The sequence below is a fragment of the Hevea brasiliensis genome, chromosome 17 (genome assembly GCF_030052815.1).
Source record: "Hevea brasiliensis isolate MT/VB/25A 57/8 chromosome 17, ASM3005281v1, whole genome shotgun sequence".
NCBI classification, from domain to species: Eukaryota; Viridiplantae; Streptophyta; class Magnoliopsida; order Malpighiales; family Euphorbiaceae; genus Hevea; species Hevea brasiliensis.
Window position 1 is genome coordinate 18,747,268 of NC_079509.1, and position 6,000 is coordinate 18,753,267.

The following is a 6,000-nucleotide window of genomic DNA, read 5'->3' on the forward strand; positions in this document are numbered from 1 at the left end:
GGTTTTCTACAATAAGTTTTCTTTTTATTTTTTTCATTTTAATTTGTTAGCATATACTATAATTTTATTTATTAAAAATAAAATATAATTAGAAATATAAATTTTAGATATTGTTTTAACTATATATTTATTATTTTTTTACTAAAATTACCATATGTAAATATATAAATATATAAAAATAAAATTTTTTAAATAAAAAATAATAATATATTACTGTACAAGAAAGTTACGTGGATTCAGAGCAAATAGAAGATCTTTTCATCTCTATTCTGCATAAAATAAGGTAAAAAAAAAATTGATCAGATTTAGAGCGGAGCGAATTAGATTTAAAAACTTTTGTTATTCCTATTTTGATTTTGGGTCTTTAACTGGGCTGGCCAATAAGGCCTTTTTAGTAGGACTTGACCTTTTAAGCGCGATTTTAACTGCATGTTTTATGGGTTTCTTAGCCAAGTGAACTCATGGGTCTGGATTTATGTTGTGTTCTGTTTTCTGGATTCCTTTTTGAATCTTTCGGGTCCAGGCCTTTTTTCTTGCAACGACTTTCTATGCGATAAAAAAAAAAAAAAAAAAATTAATAGGGCCAGGGCTCCTAATCATAGTCGCATTTGTTTTCAGTGACCCATTAATTCTTGGCCAGAATATCTGCCAAGAAAGATGATGGTAGGTATATATATATATACACACACATACGAACAGGTAGGGTACATATGAATGAGATATTTGTATTTCTTCCATTAAAGAAAATAGATAAGGTAGGACAGTACATTACAACGGTTTTAATGAAAAAAAATTAAATTGAATTGATTTAATTTAGTTTTTAATTTAAGTTTCTGATTTATTGATTCAATTTTAATTATTTTTTAAAAAGAATTTTCAGCTTTTTAGTTTAATTATTAAGATTAAAAGCTGTGTGATACCATTTTATTCAATTGTTTGTACAGGTGATCGTTTTTAGTTAACTGTATCAATTAATAATTCACCATAAATTATTATAAATATAATAATAACTAAGCACGTGTAGTTATCAAGCACGTTTTTTGTACTTTTCCTTTTTTTTTTTTTCGAAAACGTTTTATGTATTTACTTATTATAAAAGTTAGTGAAATAATATAATGAGTTAGCTCTGACTCACATAATAATCTATACAGCCTAAAATATTTTATTAAATAATAAGTAACTTATAATTCACTCATCAACCTCTCGTGGGTTGGCCATGCTAATTAACACGTGGAAGTGGAGCTCAGCTGCCAAGTTTAAATCATTTCTTTTTTTTTTTAATAGAAAGATTGAGGGAATGGATACTTAGAGTTAATTTGTCATGTGAGCGGTGAATTTTTTTAAAATAAACTCGTTTTATTATAAATTTTATATATTTTTGAGTTCATGATAAATTTAATTTAGATGAATATTTTTAACCATTAGACCAGCTAAGAAGCTTAAATCATTTTTTAATAATTAATCAATAGAGTTTTGATAGATAATTGCATTATTTGCTAGTTCACCTCATGTATATTTTAGCTCTTAATTACATGTATAGTTGGATTTTGCTGGATGGATTATATAAGCTGTCCATCACAATTTTCTGATAGCAATAAGTTCCCCTTATTATTCAAGAAATTATATACTAATATTCTTATTAACTATATATTTCTTTTAATTGAAGTGGAAGGTATTATAAATTAATTTTTACACATAATATTAAGAGTTTTTTCTATTATGATCTAAAATATAAGTAAGGATGTCAATAGATCGGATTTTGTAGGTATCCAATTTGGCTGAATTCTAATAAAACGGATTTGAGTATTATATAATTGGGTTTGAAATAAGTTTAAATTTGAAAATTAATATTCATAACAGGTCGGTTTAGATTTTATATGCTAGGTCTCTGTTATTCGAACACGTTTATATAAATACTTAATTAAATATAAAATATATATTTTTATAATAATATTTATAAATTTTTATACATTCTATTTTAAATAAAATGGAATTAAATATTTTATGAAATTATTAATCAAAATAATTTTATATAAATTATTAATTAAAATATATAAAATTAAATAAGTTCTATTTTTATTTTATGGATAATAATAATTGGGTTTAGGATAAATTTGGATAGTTAATAATAAATTTTAATAGGGCTTGGGATGAGTTTAGGTTTTGATAATATTAATCGGGTTCGGATACTCTATCTGTTATCATTTCTAAATATAAGATATATAATAAAATTCACCTATTAAATACATAAATCTAATTAAATACAAATCACTTATATTATAAGATTCCACAAATCTTTTATCATCTTTTATATAAGCAAATTGAGAAGCAATTGCAACAAATGTTTGACAATAATTCGAGATTGTCTTTTCTTCGTTTTTTTTTTTTTTTTACTACCTATTGAAAAGTTCGTTGGAGTTGTTAGAAGAATCAAAAAAGTATCCATCTAATCAAAGCCATACATGATGAAAATGCCTATTTATAAGTCAGCGAAAAATAGATTATTATTATTATTATTATTATTATTATTATTATTATTATTATTATTAAAAATAAATTTATATCTATTTTTACAAAATTGATTTTTTTTAAATATTTTTTTACCGAACATAAATATGCATAAATAAATTTAGAAAAGGGACACATTCTCTAAGATAACCTTGTCAATTTTATTAAAGCAAGTGAATCTTTATAAGCCTGTACATATATCTATTTATAATCGATGTGAGATCTCGAAGATCAACAATTTGACAGATTGAGAAGGTTGCATTTTTACTAGTTGGATGTGCAATTTTGATTCTCCACACAGCACATGTACACTGTCATTTTCTGATATTACCAGACGAATTGAAAAGATAGGTGCGTGCATGTGGTTGTTTGTCATGACCCAACCTATGGGCCGGACTAGCACTAGGACCTGGGCCAACCTAAAGCCCCTGAGGCCCGTAGTAAGCCTAACTATTCCTCAATCAAACTCTAAGGCCCATTTGGGCCCAATTTCAAGAATTCAACCGGACAAAGTTCGGCTATAAAATGGACCATTTAATGGGGAGTTTTTGACTCGCCCGACTTGTAAACACAATATATAATCATTTGGGGAGCTCAGCTCACCCTCCACATAATCAAATGTCATGAAAATAACTGGGAGCTCAGCTCCCTCATCCAATCCAACCATACATGCATTTAATAAGTTTACAAGTCTAACATGACAATTACATTACAAACCCAATCAAATAAATATTTCTAACACATGCGGAATGCTAGGAGTTAACAGAATTACACAAACATTACAGACATTAATAGACGACCTGCGAGGGAAAGAGGCAGGTTAGAACTCAACAAGAAATCTCATGTATCCTAGAAAAATAAAGTGAACAAGAGTAAGTGTTCGACTCAGAGAGTAAAATATCAATTCTAACCATAATCTCTATAGCTATCTAAAGCTAATGCATCATATGAAGTGAAATACAACATCGTCATAATTTTCATACAAATCATATCAAAAAAGGCAATTTGGAGCATGCACACACCCGATAATGTCAAACAATACATATATGGGAGCTGATCCCCTATACAGCCCTCTTAATCCAACCTCTGCCAGCGAAGATCTCAAGCCGGACTTTCGCTTAATAAACCAAATACGGGGTCCCAGCGAAAATCTCAAGCCGTGTCTACCCCGAAGGAGCGGGTTCCAGCGAATATCTCAAGCCGTGTCTACCCTTCCTGTCCATATCCAGTACCATATCACACGCACGTCAACGCACGAACACTTCTCTAAATTACCACAAACAACATCCATGGCAATTCATCAATTAAGAATGCAATATAAAACGTGCCTAATGTTTAACTACATAGATATATACATATAAGTGATGCATGAGCATGCCTGAACATATAATAATATTGAAATTATAATTAAAATTAATATTTTACTCACAAACTCAAACGAAGTCACTGTGGCGGCTGGGCGGGGGAGAAAGGCTGTCCTAGATCACCTGATAATTTTATTACAATTATTTAATATATTTTACTCAATACAAACTGAGAAAAGACCAAAGATGTCCTAAGTCATACTAAAAATCTGGCAGAGTCTCCCCTATACCTAGGACCTACCCAACTTGCAAAATGACTTAAAACGCACTTCTATATCTACATACCATACACCTACAACTCAATCACATCACACAGCCCCTCCTGAGCCCATCCAAATAGTCATCAATCACAATACGTAAAATTATAGTTTAGCCTTTATAATTGACCCTATTGCAAAAACTAACCAAATGAGCTCTAAAATTTCTAAAACTTTGTCCCGCGATTCTTAGCAATATTACTAAGCTAATGCAAAAGGAATCATAAATTTCTGAGCTACCATGAATATTTTATGGATTTCTAATCTAATTCAAGCACTAGACAATTAAGAAAAAGTAAGGTTTGGGTTTACCTATGCCGATTCCGACCTCGGGAACGAGCTCGGAACATCTGACAACGATGGGATAGCCAAAATCTCAACTCAATTCCGAGACTTTTTCGATAGCCTGTCTGTCTAGCCCGAAATTTACAGACCTGGGCAACCATTGAATTTTCGTGAATTGAAGGTACCTACACAAATCCCACAACATGGGGGTTAGTATATAATTTTTAAGGAATTTTTAGAGCTCATTTAGTGCTCAAAAAATACTACGAAGTTTCATAGGATCCACTGAAAAACGGTGACTGAAAATTTTGAAATTATATTATCGCGAAGCTCTCGACGAGTGGAGCGCTCTGGTACTCTCGGTTTTCTCATGGGGTTCATGGTTTGCGAGAAATCTAGCCCAAAAATCGAAATGGGCTAAAACTTCCCTGACAAAAATTGGGCAAACTGCTCGATGGATTTTGGTGTTCTTAGTGTTTATGGAAAGCTCTCGAGGTGTAGATGAAGTTTGTCACAAGACCCGATCCGATCAGTGGTTGGATTAGTCGGATTTTGGCTGGAAAGCTGAAACGGTATAGGGGTGCAGGGGAGGATTTCGCGCGTTGTTTCCGGCGGCCTGGAGCATAGGCCGGTGGTGGGGAAGGGTTGGGGCGGCGCACTAGCAAGGTGGGGAGGCTAAGGTGGCAGCTGGCCTGCGAGGGGAGGTGAGAGGAGAGGGAAAATGGGAGGGGAAGGAGGGACATCAGGCGCATGCGAGGGAGAAAGAAGAAGAAAAAGAAAAGGCTGGTCTGATTGGACCGGTCTGATCCGGTCTGATCAGATTTAACCGGTCCGATTCAAGATACAAAAGTTTGAATTTTTACTCTGCCTTGAGATTGAAAACGAGGCCTAAAAATTCTGAAAAAATTTTAGAAAACTCAAAAAAATTCGTAGAGTCTAAATATATTTTTAGTTTTGCCACATGGTCTTTAAATTAATTTTTAAAAAATTATCAAAGTTTTATAATTTCAGAAAACCGAACCCGATTTCTAAAATTTGAAAAATTTCAAATAATTTTCTAAAATTTAAATAAAATAAAATATTAATATTTACCCACAAAATAGTAAATTTAAAAATTAGGGGTGTTACATTCTTCTCCCCTTAAAGAAAATTCGTCCTCGAATTTTACATAAGGCAGAATAAAGTACAAAATTACACATTGAATAGATAAGTGTACTTGCTACGCATGTCCCGCTCTGACTCCCAGGTGCACTCTTCTACTTACTGGCTCCTCCGCAAAACCTTAACCATAGGGATCTGTTTTGATCTTAGCTGCTTCACTTGGTAGTCCACTATGGCTACAGGTTGCTCCTCAAACGTCTAGTCTTCTTTTAGCTCTACTACATTCGGCTATAGTACATGAGAAAGATCAGGTATTTATTTCCTGAGCATGGAGATGTGGAATACAAAATGAACATGAGAAATGTTGGGTGGTAATTCCAACCGATAGGCAACCATTCCAACTCTATCAGTAACCTTTAAAGGTCCAATATATCGAGGTGCCAACTTGCCCTTCTTTTTAAATCTCATGACTTTCTTCATCAGAG